Here is a 16,981-nt window from a genome sequence, read left to right on the forward strand (position 1 = left end):
GGAGGGAATTGTTTGTTGTTCCATGCTATTTCTCAGAAGATGCTACTAGACTTACTGTAACTTTCTAATGCTAACACAACCGAACCAATCAAACCTGACCAAACCTTCCTCAACTTTGTTTCATTGAGTGACATTCAAGAAGGGCATATTTAGATATTTCTTCTCACCAGTCCTGGCATCCTGAAGCAATGTGCAATGCAAGTTACCACATCCATGTTTTAGCACCTTGTTTCTGATGCCTTAGAGGTCCTAGGCTTGAGGGCTTCTGTTTCCTGCTCTTCTCTCTCTATGTGGGAACATGCTGCTTCACCCTATAGGAGAGTGAAGGTTTGGCACTTCACCTGTCTTGCTGCAAAGGTGGTCTGCAAGCAAGAGGCAGGAACCTGGCTACTGTTCTCCCTTCACTGAGTAGAAGCCTGCGTCTGGACAACCTCCAGGGCCTGGGCAGAGGCTCCAGGGAGTGCTCTGCTTCTGGGAGCATACTATGTGGGAGAGAAATAATGAGAGCTCAGATGATACTATCTCTGTGCTAAGAATAGTTGGGAAGCTTCCAAAAAGGCCTGCCTGGGACTTGACACTTGGGTTCCTGCCTGGTCCCACTGCAGCCCCAGAGAAGCTGAATACCCAGAAAAGCCACAAAACTCCATTGCAGGAAGTCAAAGGGTGCCCACAGGGTAAGGACCTGGAATTCTGTCTTCTCTTAAGCCTATGTGGGCGGTGACCTCAGTGTTTTCCCCTCTAACTTGGTTAAAACCATCTCCTTGAATTCAAAGTCCCGTTGTTATAGTCACCGCCTGCCCAGTGTTCAGTCCCCCTACTATACCTTCAGCCTCTGGGACAACTTTTCAAAATCATGCCTTCCATTTATTTCTTCTGTGCTTTCTTGGTGGCTCAGGTTGTAAAGAATGCGCCTGCAATGCGGGAGACCTGGGTTCGAGCCCTGGGTTTGGAAGATCCCCTAGAGGAGGGCATGGCAACCCACTCCAGTGCTCTTGCCTGGAGAATCCCCACGGCCAGAAGTCCTCTGGGGATTCTCCAGGCCTGGCCGGCTACAGTCCGTGGGGTCGCAGAGTCGAACACGAGAGACTAAGCACAACCATTTATTTCTAGGGCTGTGTCGTTTTGGATCATGCTGATATAACCATAATTTTAAAAATCATGTAAAAGGATGATCCCGAGGTTGCTCGCTGGCAGCTGTGTGCACTCGCTCCTTCTCAGTACTTGTAAGCGTCCCCGGGGCGTCCTTTCCTGAGTCTGTGATTGGCGCACCAGAAGGGCGGTTTATCCTTCCAACCAAAGTGTTTCCGAATGTGTGCACCAAACCTTCTCCACTGTCCCCGCTCTCTCGCCAGCAGCACAGTAACTCTTGAGCGGCCCGAGGATATTTCCTTTGGTAAAAGCAGTAAGTTGCCCAGAAACCGCCGTGCGGCACAGAACTCCCTTCCAGTTCGACCGGAGCGCAGGCTGTGGGAAAGCTCTCCACAATCGAACTCCTAAGTTCTCCCCAGGACATCTTCCCCACCCCTGTTACCGGTGGCACTTTCCCTGGTGTGTTGAGCCCGAGGCCGTTCTATCACAGAACACGTTTGCATGCAATCGTTTTCTCGGTGGCCTTGGTGCTCCTCCTGCGTCCCTGCGCGGTTCCTTGCTCCGGGGCCGCGTTGCTTGGAGCCAGCGCAAGTTGCGGCGCCTGCGTTCATGTTTTGCGAATCGCGGCTGGAGGAAGGGCTGATCAGCGTGGTTTCTCGAGCAAAGCGAGTCGCTATTCAGGACCAGCAGGGGTTTAGTCCCGTCTGCGATTTCTCAGTCGTAGAAAGTCGGGCTTTAACCTTGCTCTCGGGATTTTTTAGTCTGAGCAAGCCGGGCTGGAAGGGTAGCAAGTCGCCCTTCATTGCGGCCTGCGAGTTTTCAGTCGTAGCAAATTTCGGTTTCAGAACAGCAAGTCCTGGCTGGCGGTTCCTGGTTTGCGGTGCCGCCGAAGCTCCAAAGCCAAAGTATGGGCCCGGCGGGCCGATCCTTCCCCTATGTGGTCCCTTTGTGGGACCTCGCAAAGCTAGTGTCTGCCTGATGCCCTTGGAAGGTGGTGGAACGAGGAGATTAGCCTCGTGCGATTGTAGCCCTTAGTGGCAGTGTGTGTGTGTGTGTGTGTGTGTGTGCGCGCGCGCGCGCGCACTCTCAGTTGCTCAGTCCGACAGGACTCTTTGCGACACCGTGGACTGTAGCCTGCCAGGCTTCTCCATCTACGGGATTGTCCAGGGAAGGATACTGGAGTGGGTTGCCATTTCCTACTCCAAGCGATCTTCCCAACCCAGGGATTGAACCTTTGTCTCCTCCATTGGCAGGTGGATTCTTTACCACTGAGTCACCTGGGAAACCCTTAGTTTTGTTTACGTGGCCCAAACCCGTTATGTCCCCTAAGGGGATTTTCAAGCCTTTTTGAAAATCCAAAATTCTATGCAACCTAACCTTTTTTGTGTAAATTTTGGTTCAAGCTCTGTGGAAAGCAAAATATGGCAGAGAGTTCTGTGAAGCCATAGGGCCCAAAGTAGCAGGAGTGTTTGTAGGAATGACTGCTTCCTGGGGCTGTCTTGGACCTTGCAGATAGGGTTGCACTCTAACAGGTAAGCCCTTATTATCACTTTAATACATCTAGACCCCAGTATTTTATTAAGTATATTATAATATCTTTAAAGTTAAATAGGAAGCTGAGTGCAGCTGTGTTGTGCTAAGTAGCAGAGATATATCTCTCGAGGTGTGAACAGTATGTGGACATTTGCATTGTAAGAAGGGAAGGGGCCTGGGTGGCTACAACACACAGAGGAATGATGTTTCCCAATGGAAAGTCCCATTACCCAGGCAGAGACCTACTGGGCAGCCCTCTAGCTGACATTCCTCCACCTCCAAACCGTGAAAATCACCATACTGGTTCCTTTCAACTTCTCTAGACACAAGTTGCTAAGAGGGGAGATGATGTATTAAAGGATCTTCAGTTTACACACTCTAGATTACTCTGTTATATTTAAAGCCAATTCTACTGTTCTCTACTGTCTTGGAAAAGATTTTTGAATTATCACAACGTTTTTTCCTTCTGTTTATTTTGTATTACTGGAGGAAAAAATGATGTCACAACCTAGAAACTAAACAGCTTAGCTGATATATGGGGTCATATAATCTTACAGAGTGAAGAAGAAAATGTGAACACACCTTCAAATACCATCAGTTAGTTCTCCCTTTGGAGAAGGCGATGGCACCCCACTCCAGTACTCTTGCCTGGAAAATCCCATGGACAGAGGAGCCTGGTAGGCTGCAGTCCATGGGATCGCGAAGAGTCAGACACGACTGAGTGACTTTCCTTTCACTTTTCACTTTCATGCATTGGAGAAGGAAATGGCAACCCACTCCAGTGTTCTTGCCTGGAGAATCCCAGGGACAGGGGAGCCTGATGGGCTGCTGTCTATGGGGTCACACAGAGTAGGACACAACTGAAGTGACTTAGCAGCAGTAGCAGCAGCAGTTCTCCCTTATCAATCTCTTGGCTGAGAGATCTATGGTCAATCGGATAATTGATTAGGTCAGCAAAGTCAGTAATTCAACTGTTCAATCAAATCTAACACAAAATTTAAATCTTTCATCGTAATTGTCTATTAGGTATGATTTTATGCTAGCAGGTCCTCTCAGAAAGAAGACTCTGAGATTGCGAACGGTCAGATATATCTCACTAGGGCCATAGAAATTCTGCATTTGCTTTGCCTCTGTCTGTGACTGTGTTCACCTTTTTCTAGGCTGTCTGGGAACTGGGTGTCCTCTCTTGATGGTGAGGTTTTCCTTCCTCTAGCATTTCCATTCACACTATTGAGATCTAAGTTGAAAGGACACCCTCATATCTGTAATCACGCTATTTTGACTCTTCAAGGTAAGTGTAGCACCCTTCTAGTTACCTTCTTTCAATTCACTTATATTCTTGGTAGCACTTATCATATGAAATGAGTTTTATTTGCTTATTTATTGGCATGTTTCCTGCCTGTTCCTTCCATGAAAGTCAAACACTATATGACAGATCATGTCTGCTGGTTGATGGCTATAGCTTCAGGGTCATGTACACACATAGTGCAATACTGATGCTTAGTAAGGCTTTTCGAATGAAAGAGTGAACATAGAAAAAAAATTCTTCTGCCACACACTGAACAGAGGAAGGGCAGATGTCACTTAAAAGGAGAAAAACACCTTTCTTGGGGGGATTTATTTCTTTGTTTTTCTCTTGCTGCTTCTCAGAAATGCTGGTAAACATACTGTGAGCATCAAATGCTAGGATGACCTAATCAATCAGATCTGACCAAAGCCACACTCAACTTAGTTTTGCCATTCAGAAGAGGATATTAATTTGCTTCTTCCCCTGAACTTGGCATCTTGAAGGAATGTGTACCGAGGGTTGACACCTATGTCTATTTCTCAGCATCTGGTTTCTGACATCTTAAGGGTCCTAGGTGGAGAAGGCAATGGCACCCCACTCCAGTACTCTTGCCTGGAGAATCCCATGGACAGAGGAGCCTGGTAGGCTGCAGTCCATGGGGTCTCGAAGAGTCGGACACAACTGAGCGACTTTACTTTCACTTTTCACTTTCATGCATTGGAGAAGGAAATGGCAACCCACTTCAGTGTTCTTGACTGGAGGATCTCAGGGGTGGGGGAGCCTTGTGGGCTGCTGTCTGTGGGGTTGCACAGAGTCGGACACGACTGAAGCAACTTAGCAGCAGCAGCAGCAGGGGTCCTAGGCTAGAGGACTTCCACTTCTTGTTCTTTCTTGGCCCAGACCTGCTGTTTCATGGTACAGAAGAGAGAAGGTTTGGCACTTCATCTGTCTTGCTGTGAGGGCTGTGTTGTCTGCAAGCAAAAGCAGAAATCTGGCTACTGCCCTCCCTTCACTGAGCAGAATCCTGGGTCTGGACAACCTTCAGGGGCTGAGCAGAGGCTCAGGGGAGTGCTCTACCTCTGGGAGGGTGGGAATTACTGGGCAGGAGAGAAATAATGAAGACTCAGAGGCTTTCTCTGTGCCCTGAGTACTTTGGAAGCTCCCCAAAAGGCCTGTCTGGGAGTTGACACTTGGGTTCCAGCCTGGTCCCACTGCAGCCCCAGAGAAGCCAACTCCTGCAGATCAAGTGGCTGAATGGGATCCAGAAAAGCCAGGATATCCCACGGTAGGTGGACACAGGGTGTCCACAGGGGAAGGACCTGTGAATTCTGCCCTCTCGTAGCCTACATGGTGGTCCTCTCACTGCTTTCCTCTGCAGTTGGTGAGAATCTCCGCCTTGAGTTCAAGCCCTGTTGTTACAGTCACTGCACGGTGTTCCAGGTTATCTTTTCAACCACCCACCCAAATCAATTCCACAGGCAGAGATTAAGAAGTTACATTTTAATCATTGGGCACAATTGGAATTAATATAAGAAGAATGACCTAAGTACAGCTACAAGGAAGTTTCTTAAGAAAGCATGGGTTCCCAGAAGTAGTTGTTGTTCAGTTCCTCAGTGTGTCAGACTCTTTGGGATCCCATGGACTGCAGCTCACTAGCCTTCCCTGTCCATCACCATCTCCCCAGAGCTTGCTCAAACTCATGTCCATCGAGTTGGTGATGCCATCCAACCATCTCATCCTGTCACCCTCTTTTCCTCCCGCTTTCAATCTTTCCTAGCATCAGAGTCTTTTCTAATGAGTCGGCCCTTTGCATCATGTGGCCAAAGTATTGGAGTTTCAGCTTAAGCATTAGTCCTTCCAATGAATATTCAGGGTTGAATCCTTTTAGGATTGACTGATTTGGTCTCCTTGCACTACAAGGGACTCTCAAGAATCTTCTCCAACACCATAGTTCAAAAGCAGAAGAGAGATTTCTAACAGAAAAGCCTGTCAGAAATTCAGGAAAGGAACGATAAAGAAGGAATGCTCTGCCCAAAGAGATCTCCAGGCTCATTCTAGAGCAAGTCAAGGGACCCAGAGGAGAAGTCCAGCCAAGTCAAATGAGGCTTCCGCTGGGGTGACCCAGGCTTCCATTCCAGGGTGGTGACTGAACCGGTGCTGTGGGCCAGACAGGAGGATGCTATTCCTTCCCTTGCCGGGTTCCACCGGGTTTCAAGTCTCACTTTTCCGCAACCTCAAGGTGTGTGGGGTGGGGTGGGGTGGGGTGGAGGGCCTCGTGGAGGCGATCTGGCCGCGGGTCTAGCAGCCTCCGCAGCTGCTGGCATCGGCTGGCTGTTCAGACCCTCCTGGGCCCAGCGCTGTGCGGCCTGGGCCTCTTCTTGACGGGACTGTCGCTCCATCCCGGACTGGCAGCCGGCTCGTGGCCTTGCGGCTCTCGCCAGCGTTTCTGGCCGATGTCGACGCGGAGACCGTCCGCGGGTCCGGGGCAAGCGTGGCGCGGCAGCCCACAGGCGCAGTAGAGCGCGTCCCGGCAGAACTCGGGGCTGAGGCAGGAGGGGCGGCTCAGCGCGGGGAAGTTATCCAGAGCCCAGGCCCAGGCCTGTTCTCGGTTCAGGCCCGGAGGCAAGGCGGGCTCGGGACGTGCCCTCCTCCAACACTGCGCTTCCATGGCTTCAGCCTCCTCACCAGGCCGAGAGCTCAGTGGGTCTAAGCACTGGCGCGAATGACTGGGCTGGGTGCGGAGTGTGCCTTTTATAGTGCCTGCCTGACCTGGTTTTGGAAAACCCGGGTGTGGATAGGTGGGATCCACACTCATTTGCCTTGCAAATTACCTCGGGGCGCCTAGGGACTGACGAGATCACTACATCTTTCTGGGAGGGGCATGGAAGTTCTGAGTGGTTTTTGGTGATTGGGTTAAAGGGGGGGGAGGGAGAAGATGAGGGTCGCGGGCAGTTTCCATTCACTGGAAGAACCCTCTTTGCTTGGGAGGCACAACTGGTCAAATCACACTTCAGGTTCTCTTCTTTGAGCAGATGAGAGAGGATGGCCTGGTGTTAGAGACAGGCTCAGCCAGGTTGCCCCTTTGCAAAACCCACAGCTTGTTCATGCTGGAGCTGGGCTGAGATTCCAGGTCCTCTTGCTTTTACATCAGGAAGGGAAAAGAGGAACGGAGTGATCATGTAACAGTGGGGAAAAGAAGAGTGCGGTGCCTACTTAGAATTCTGATATTTCTATTTCTTTAAGAAAAAAAATATTTCTTTATGGCTGCACGGGGTTTTCCTTACAGGCCAATGAAGTTGCAGAGAGAACTTGGCTGTTAACACTTTCACTCTTTTTCAGGTCTTCCCTGTGGCTCTGTCGGCTCCAGAGTGAAAGGTCTGTGTAGTTTTGGAGCAGGAAGTCTCTCTAGTTGCCCTGTCGCTTGTGGGATCTTACTTTCTCCACCAGAAATCAAACCCACATCTGCTGCTCTGGTAGGTGGGTTCTTGACCAACCTGGTTGCACTGATTTTCATACTTCCCAGAGCACATTGAATTGAGTGAACACCGTGTTTTCAATCATGTTGTTTGTATGGCCCCTATCCTGTTCATTTGTAATTATTGCCATTCTATCATAAGTGATTCTCATTTGTCTGCTCCCCTTTAGGTGTAATTTTTTCTATTAATAACTATTGTATTTTTAGTGTGTATTTTTAATATTTTTCAGTGTTGCATTATATAATATTTTTCTGCATGCCTCTATATTCATGTAAATGGAAATGTGTTCTATTCTGATTTTATTCATTACATTTCACTTGTTTGCCAATTTGCAAAATCTCCATATGAACATTTCATCTGCTGCTTCCTTCTCTTGCCTGTTCCCCTCTAATGAGCTTCTGTCATACTTCAGCCTGCACTGTACCCCAGGGACACTCAGATTGCTAAGTCATTACCATACAGAATTATTCCATTACCACATGGAACCATCTCTATTCCTCAGTGAGACAATTTCTCTAGGATAGGTACTCAGGAGCAGAACTGGCATGGCATGGAAAATGCATCAACCAAATTTAAGGGAGTACTCCCAGATGATTCTTTGGGAACGATGCAGCATTTATGATCAGGAAGTAGTGCATGAGGATTACAGATTACTCTATGCATTTGTACCCCACATATTAATACTTGGGATGACCTAGTATTCTACCACGTGCCATCAGTTGCATGGTCCCAAAGAGAGCAGCTAGTGAGTCTTCTGATTCAGTGTTTTCCTTTTTGGATCTCTGGTGCTGTCTCTCTTGGGGGCCAGTTTGCAGTGTGGTTCTCAGACTCTTTTCCCGAGGGATGTTCAGTCTGATGTCTGTTGTCTTCCTTTTCCATCAAATTCCAGTTATCTCCTCCCTCTAATAAAGCTTCTGTGTAAGTGATTTGAGTGTTGTGTTTGTTACTTAGAAGGTATAAACTAAGTAAGGCAGTGAAAGACACTTATCTTCATCCTTACTGACTTACTTCAATCCTATTTATTTAACCAACCTTATAAAAATAAATCTAGATGCCCTGAATGAAATGTATAAATATTTTTAAAGTTTACATCCTGCACTCAGGGTATTTTCACGATGTTTGTTTGCTACTGATCATGATTTTTCAATGAGAAAAAAAGTAAAAAGAAGAAAAATTCCCCACAATATTTCATTTGGAACTTTTAAAGTTTCCCTTTGTACATGTATTTCCATCAAGAAGTAAATAAAACAATTAAATAATGATGCTTTATTTCTTTTGTATGTGTTACTTTAATTTTTTAATTTTTAAAAATTATTTTTTTGGCTGCACCAGGTCTTAGTTGCAGAATGGAGGATCTTTAGTTGCAGCATGCAAACTCATCTCTGTGACATGTGGGATCTGGATCCAGGACCAGGGAAGGAACCCAGGCCCCCTGCATTGGGTGCACAGAGCCTTAGCCATTGGATCACCATGGAAATCCTTATGTATTACTTTAAATAACAGAATCCCAGGACAAAGCCAGGAGCTCCTCTGATTCTTGCTGGTCACTAAAGTAGCTCAGTGACTAGAGCATCAGGAGTCTGTATATGGTAACGGACCAGGATGGGTGGTAGGTGAGCAGCACAGGGGATGCAGAGGCCTTGAAACTGAAACCACCAGGTGGTGTTTTGGGGGCTCCAAGGACCTTCAGTCCTTTATGTCTCGGCCCAGAAAGCATTCAGCAAGAGATAAAGTGATAGAGAAGAAGGTATTTACTACAATAGGAGGTTTGTGAGGCTTATAGGTGGGTGGGCAAGAAGGAGCCATGCCCTGAAAACTTAGTGAGCTACATTTTTTATAATCAACGGAAAAGTGGGGAAGGGGAGCAAACCACTTTCTTCCTCATTTTAAGTGGATATCATGTTTCCATCCTCTCTCCTCCTCCAGGTTGGGCAGGGGAATTTTCTTGTCCTTACATGGTCAAGCCAGTACTGTCATGGCACTGTGGAAAAATTATTTCAAGTCTCAGTACAATGAGAGTCTTCCACTTTGAAATGTCACCTTTTCATAACTTCTTGCTTTTTATGTGTGCAGAGAGCATGTCCTAGGGGTCATTAACCTACTGAATTCACAGGATATGGGTCTAAAGCTACCATTATTTTATTGTTTGGGTGCATATCTTACACTTCTGCTACATGGTTTTGTTGCTAAGCAAGCCTGTTGGTTTTGCAGTTAATCAGACCTGCTTTCTTGAGTAATCGTTAATTACAAATGTCTTCCATACTTATTTCTTTACTTGCAATTCTCTAGTGGGATTAGTTATTTTATTACTCAGGTTATCCCTTTATTCTGTCCCCATTGAATGGAAGAGCAGCTCCCTAGCTAGACCCAGAAAGAAAATTATTTAAGAGGCAGGTTACTCACTGACCCAAAATCCTACCCACACTCATCCTGGTCCTGAATTTGTAGGCTGACTCTGAGACAAACAGCTGGATCTCCTTTGCCACTGGCCACTTTGGATGCCCTCCTCTCACACACACCAAGCCCAGAGGTAGGAAGGGCACCAGCCCACCCACCAAAAGAAGGAAAGAGTTTTTAGAAATCCATGTGAGTATGATCCTCACGAAAGTCAGGATCAGAGGTCTGGTCCATACCCCTTTTCATTTATAGCCTACTAATTTGATCCTGAATCATTAAGAAGCCAGAGAAGTGAGGTAGAGATGCCAGAGCAGGCGGAACATCTCAAAAAGCCCCTTCTGCAGGAAAGCTGGGCCTCCAGGAGGTGCAGGAAGAAAGACTTAGTTGGGGCCCTGGGCTCAATGAGCTTCCCTGGCAGCTCAGTTGGTAAAGAATTTGCCTGTAGTGCAGGAGAGCCAGGTTTGATCCCTGGGTCAGGAAGATCCCTAAAGAAGAAAATAGCAAACCACTCCAATATTCTTGCCTGGAGTCTTCCTTGGACAGAGAATCCTGGCAAGCTGCAGTCCATGCAGTCCCAAAGAGTCAGGCATGACTGAACGATAATTGAGTGGACTCAATGAAATCCTCAGAGATCCTGTCTACTGGATCTTCTGGATGACCAGTGCATGTCTGTGACTTTGAAAAGCTCTGACCATCTCTGTATGCGCAGGGGACAGAACCACCCTCCCCACATGCTGAGAATACCAGCCCCACAACCCACACTCACTGCTCCACCCCTGTACGTCCTCCATCTCCAACAGCCAAAGTAGAAATCAACCTGAGAAAGAAGAATCTCACATTTATGGGCAACTTTATTAAAAGAGTGGGGAAGGTAGAAGAGGGGTTCAGGATTAGGAGCTCGTGTGCGCCCGTGGCGGATACATGTTGATGTGTGGAGGAGCCAATACAGTATTGTAAAGTAAAATAAAGTAAAATTTAAAAAAAAAAAAAAAGAGTGGGGGAAAATGGGCACACATTTTTTCTAGACACAACATTGGCCATCATGTGATCAGAGGGATGTTGCTATAATATCCAGAGCAGAGGATCACCCAGTGAAAGGTCTCAGTGGAAATCTCAGACTTCTGGACACAGAAGATGGAGACAGCCCATATTCTTACAGGCCTCAACTCTTGGCATCTGCTGTCACCAGCACTGGGACATGCAGTGGTGGCTCCCAGAGCAGGAGCAGGGCAAAGCCATCTGTGTTTTAGTGCTCCACTGGTTCATCCTAAGAAACAGTGTCATCTGCCGAGGGAGTGTGCCATGGAGGTGGCAATGGGGCTCCTCATCACTGGCGGCCACCTCTCCTGTGGGCGCCTCTGGCAGGTCATGGGCATCCGTTCTGGGGCTGGTGGCTCAGTGCCCCACCTGGAGGTACTCTGGTTTCTGAGCCTTATCTCAGAAACTTGTTAAGACTGGAAAGCAGTTTGACATTTAAGTTCAGGTGATCCCCAAAAGGGGGCTTCCTTGGTGGCTCAGCTGTAAAGAATCCCCCTGCAAAGGGGGGAAACACAGGGAAGATCCCCTGGCAACTCACTCCATTATGTTGCCTGGAGAATCCCATGGATGGAGGGGTGAGCTATAGTCCATGGGGTCACAAAGAATGGGACATGACTGAAGCAACCTGAGCATGCATGCATGTAAGCATGATCCCAAGAGAGGTGACTTGGGCAGGGTCTGGAATCTGCTGATCTTTATGCTCGCTACTCTGTTGTGCAATCCCAGGCCTGCAGCTCACAGCCTGGAAGTTCTGTTCCAGTGCGTAGCTCTCAGACCAGCTGACACAGAGCACTGTACTGGTAGTGCTGGAGCAGAGACTGAAGCACAGGTCCTGCCCAGGGAAATGGTAATGGGGGTTGCGGGGGTGGGGTTCACTTCAGTCGTGTCTGACTCTTTGTGACCCTATGGACTGTAGCTCACCAGGTTCCTCTGTCCATGGGATTCTCCAGGCAAGAATGCTGGAGAGGGTTGCTGCGCCCTTCTCCAGGGGATCTTCCCGACCTAGGGATCAAACCCACGTCTCTTACATCTCCTGCATTGGCAGCCAGGTTCTTTACCACTAGTGCCACCTGGGAAGCTAGTGGGTGGAGGGGACACTTAAAGGATGATCTAGGATGAGGGAGCCAGGAGGTGTCACCTTTTGATCCTATCCCAGGGTGAGTCCACTCTCTTGGGACCTCTAGGACTTCGAGTGAGATTTGTTTTCAGGTCTCTGTGAGTTTGTGCATTGCAACTGTTGGTGACACAGACCCAGAACACAGTGCATCCAGTGGCAGTGTACAGAAGCAGCCTAGAGCCCACTCCCAAGAGTCATAAGGATCCATACAAGGAGTCCCCAGAAGAGGTGGATGCTGTGGAGATCTGTTGATGAGGGATCTCATCATCAGCCGGAGTTCCCTGACTCTGCGAACTGAGCATGGACTCTCTAGTGTCCTGGACGCTTCCAAGCATTACAGTTCAGCTCCTGCCCCAGGGACCACCATCACCAGTTCCAATGATGCTGGAAGCAGAGCCTAAGCATCTTAGGAGCCCTGAGATCTCTGCTGAAACTAGTCCTCTGGTTTTGCTCACACAGGATGGGAAAGCTCATTAGAATAGGGTGTGGAATGGATGGAAATAGCAGATAAAGAAAACAGAAGACTGCTAAACTTTGGAATCCTAGGGACAAGGACAAGCTAGCACAAAGAAAAGGAAATTCAAGGAAAAAAATTAAAAATCTAAAATCAGAGTATAGGCAGGTCTGAGATTATGAATGAGAAATGTGCTGTCTTGTTGGACTCTTTGTGACTGCAAGGACTGTACCCCACCAAGCTCCTCAAATTTAGTTTACAAGCATAAAAGCAAGTCATTTACATAGATTTTTGTAAAAGCATCAGAGTGAGATAATAACTATAAATGACAAAAGACAAAACACATAGCTAAAGATCTGGTTATAATACAGTTATCAAGGAAATTTGGCTATTTCTGAGACATATAACATTTTGAGATAATAACTGGAAATGATTGAGAACATACCACAACATTTCAAGTTTAAGGAAAGATCATATAATTTCTAGAACATTTATAACCTAAGAAGGTTTATCACTATTTGTCAACATTTTCCATGTAATTTAGCGTACCAAATAAGCCTAATTAGTTTACTTTCTCTCTTTGAGATGTTCAAGGACACATTCAAGCATTCCAAAATTAACCAGAGGTCAAAAGAACTTTATTCAGAATTTGATTTGAAAAAGTTTGTCAAATATCAAAAGGATTTTTAACATTTGGCTAACTAGGATCATAGTCACTGTGAAAAACCACTTAGTCATTCAACCAAAGCGACAATAAAAGACCTCAAAGGCAAATACAGAAAATTACAACATATTGCATAAGAGTTAGTAAAGAAAGTTTACAATCTATTTATCAAAAAAGATCAGTATTTCAAGAAAACTTTGTCCTCTTAATAAGGGAAAAGACAAGTCTAGTTTTGTACAACTTCACTATTAAAATTCATTCACCTGATTGAATTCAATCTATTTTTATTGAGTGTTCACCATGCATAAAACTCTTTTTTTCAGAATTCCTTTTTAAATTTCTTTCTGATCCATGCATCCTTTATTCCATGACCAATTACTGTGTCATACCCAAGCAACAGTATACCAACTGGTAATCAATCTTAATCTAACTGGAGAGCAATCTAAGGGTTACAGTACATTTAAGGCTTTCAAATTGGGGGAAGAAAATCATTTCAATAAAACCAAAGACCTCCTCAAACACAAACCCCAACCAATACAAGTAGTGTAGCAGTTTTAGAATTTTTACACTTCTGATGCTTATTGGCACAACTCCTGTGTCAGACCCAAGTAACTCCTAAACTAAAAATTTAGTGAAATTTTAATTACATAATTTTTTCAAAGCATAAACTTGTAATTTTTTGTCTCAGAAATGTTCTAACTTTTTAATAGCAAAATATAGGAGTAAAACATATTAAGAAAACATATTCAGTCATTTACATTACAAATAAATTTGCAGTTTTGTTGTTGAAGCCTGACAAAAGAAAGTTACCTATTAACAATCTATGCACAATGTAATTGCAAATATGTACAGCACTTTAAAGAAGCCTACAAGGAGGATTTTACAGAAGGACAATGGGCTAGATTCTTTGTTAGACTAATCAGGTGATCAAAATATGAAAAGTCTGTGGACTAGTAATAAATTCACACTTTAAAAATCCTGTTTACTTTTATATAAGAAGGCTCCAGTTATATTTATTTTGTTCCAGTTGATGAAGCTGTTCACAATTGTTCCAATAAATTACCCTTTAATTTGATTTTTGTCTGGGAAAGATCAGCATGTTAACAAAAATTAACAAAGGAATTTTCATCAGAGTGGTTTCCAGTTACACTATCACAGCTTCACAGTGGATTAGAGCCGTGAATCCAGAGGCTGAAAGGGTCAGATACCGAGAGCACTGGTGGAGAGAGGTTGAGTCCTACGTGAATGATTCCCACCTGACCGGCAAGGTGGAGAAAGGGGTGTGAGCATCCTTCTTAAAGCAGAAGAAAACCATCCCACTACTCAGCTCTCCTTTCCATTCCACAAGGCAACAAAGCTGGAAATCACAACTGTTTGGTTTAACATGATGTGTGAGTTAGAAGAACCTCTATGTACCAAAGACCAAGATGTCCTCAGCTCTTTGATTAGGACGCCCCCAAACGCTGAGCATTTCCTCGTGGTTATCAGGCCCATGACAGCCATCCAGTTGAAGCACGTCCACAGTTGATGAAGTAAAATCAAGTCATATTCAGGAATTAGGAAGTTCGTGAGATATGAACTGTCTTAGTCTTTCTAGGTATTGTATATATAAAACTATATGTCATTATCCCCGTCCCTTTGACCCAGAGGGGCTCCACGGCCCCGGGAAAGCGCTTGTACATACATGGCCATAACTTCGTCCTGTGTACTGCGGAAGTATGGGAGAGGTGACTTTAAATACCTGTCAATGCTAAAGAAAGCATCAAAGCAGTATGTTTTCCTGGTACGGGGAAAACCCACACGCAATCCACATATCAGCGGCGAATGGAGAATTACAGCTGCACACTCATACCTGGAGGTCAGGTCTACCACGGGGTAGGTGCTTCCCAAAGCTATGATCATACGAGATGATGGTCTCAGGACTTAACGCCATACTGGGTGCAGCACCCGCCAGGTGGCGTCGGTATCAGTTTGGAGGGCTTGCCCTAGCTGATGCCGTAGCCCTAGTCGTGGTAGGAGATGTTGCAGTTGATGCGCGAACGGAGGCCGACGTATCAATAGAAGCTGCGCATCTCGCCCAGGCGCGCGGCGTTGCGGGGGGAGAGAACAGCGTGCAGCAGCTGAAGGCGCCCTGCACCGGAACATGCAGCCGAGCCGCTTGTCCCAAGCGGTGCGCTAGAAAACCTGAACGGCGTTCAGCTCGCACCGGGAGCACCTCCAAGTGTGCGCTCGCTCTGGCGCAGGTTGTGCACGCCAGGCCCCGCGCCCTCCTCTGGCGGCTGCTGTGAGGCTGGGCCAGGGCGGTGGCGGCAACCGAGGCCAGGAAAGGTCGCCAGCATCGAGGTAGATGGGCTCAGGAGGCGGCAAGGCCACCTTGACGGCTATGCGGCTCCGGCAAGCCCAGCAGCAGAAGAGCCAGCTCCGCTTTCCAGCGAGAAGCCCTGCATCCTGGGGTCTGTTTCGGGCATCCAGGCGGCCTCGAACCCGCGGCCGCCGGCACGGCAGACAGGTAGACTGGGTCTGCAGCGAGGGCGAGCAGGGCGGCTGCGGCCAGCCCGCCTGGCGGCTGGACATGGAGGAGCTGGGAGGCGCGGCTGGCCTGGGCCGGCTTGGCGCTTCCAGCCCGGCGGGTCAGCGGTCGTCCCGAGGGCGGGCAAGGTGCGGACGGCCGGGGTCCCTGTGCCGCGGACATAGCCCGCGGCAGCCCAGCCGGCTCGATGGCGGAATCCCTGCCTCCCTTCAGGAGGACTAACCCTCAGACACTTCTGCTAGGTTCTCAGTCGCTGGAGAATGCCAGGTGGCTGGGAGGAACAAGGGTCCCTTTACTTCGGAGCTGAGCCGGCTGTCTCTCACTAGCAAACGGTTTGTTCAGACCACAGGTACACAGTCTTTCCAACTTAAATCAAAAATTAAAAAGTCAATTAAGCTTGTTCACTCCAAACCCCCTTCCCTGTCCCAGCGTAGGGAATGTCAGTACTCACCTGGGACACCAAGTCCCAAGGAAAACAGCTTGAGTGAGACTTTGGATGTCATTTAAACTTTAAATTTAAAGCAATGATGCTGGGATATCAGGAGAATTTACCCAAAAGATAAATACTGAAAAGGAATACTGAAAAGCCAGTTAAGCTCCAAGGGCAGAGCATGTGTCCAAGCACCTGTTCAGGGTAGAGTCCAGATTTCCTCTGTTGGGTGTCTCTTATATCCTGCCAACTATGCCAAGCAAATATTGACAGGAATTCAATTAACAATCAAGAACAAAAAGAGAATTTCATTCAAGTCACACTGTGGATTGTAACCCAGGAGATAGACCCTTAGAAGCTATGAGAACAGTTCCTCCTATTAGCAGCCCAAGGCATAGTCAAATACATTTTTGAGACAAAGGAGCTTACAAAAGGCCACTTTACATTAAGTTCACCAAAGATACATTGTCCAAGTAAACACAAAGCAAGCAGTATGTCACTATGACCCCCTATGGAGTTGGAAAAGAATGGTCATCTTTAAGAAGCTGCATTGCTAGGGTCACAAAAAGAGGGGAAAATATATCTGCTGTGGAACAGGCATTCCTTTCTTTCAGGAGGTCTGGCTGGTGTGTATCACAGGATGCACACTAGGAGGGAATGAGGAGGCTGAAAGGGCGAGCGTGAAGGGAAGGAGAGTTTTATGTTAAATTTTATTGTCCTGCCTTGAAATAGAAATTTTATTTCCTCACAAATCATCCAATAGTTGACCCATTTCTCCAAAAGGCACAAGATCGTATTTCTAGTTTTGTACCAGTGGAACCCGTCTTTGCGTTTATTCCCTAAGGCCACAACACTGCCAGGCTGTTTTTCAAAAAACACAGAGAATCATGAGGTCCCCCCTTTTGAACAGAGTAGACTGACTTACCAGGAAGCTTCCACAAAGGCCCCTCAACAGAATTGGAGAA

The 16,981-nt window shown here is 46.9% G+C and overlaps 1 pseudogene; it reads right to left on the reverse strand.

The window, feature by feature from the left end:
- Positions 1-14,605: 14,605 nt before the first annotated feature.
- LOC128066225 (alpha/beta hydrolase domain-containing protein 17C-like) lies at positions 14,606-15,524 on the reverse strand (annotated as a pseudogene).
- Positions 15,525-16,981: the final 1,457 nt, after the last annotated feature.

This window comes from Budorcas taxicolor, chromosome 20 (assembly GCF_023091745.1).
Source record: "Budorcas taxicolor isolate Tak-1 chromosome 20, Takin1.1, whole genome shotgun sequence".
In the NCBI taxonomy this organism is placed as follows: Eukaryota; Metazoa; Chordata; class Mammalia; order Artiodactyla; family Bovidae; genus Budorcas; species Budorcas taxicolor.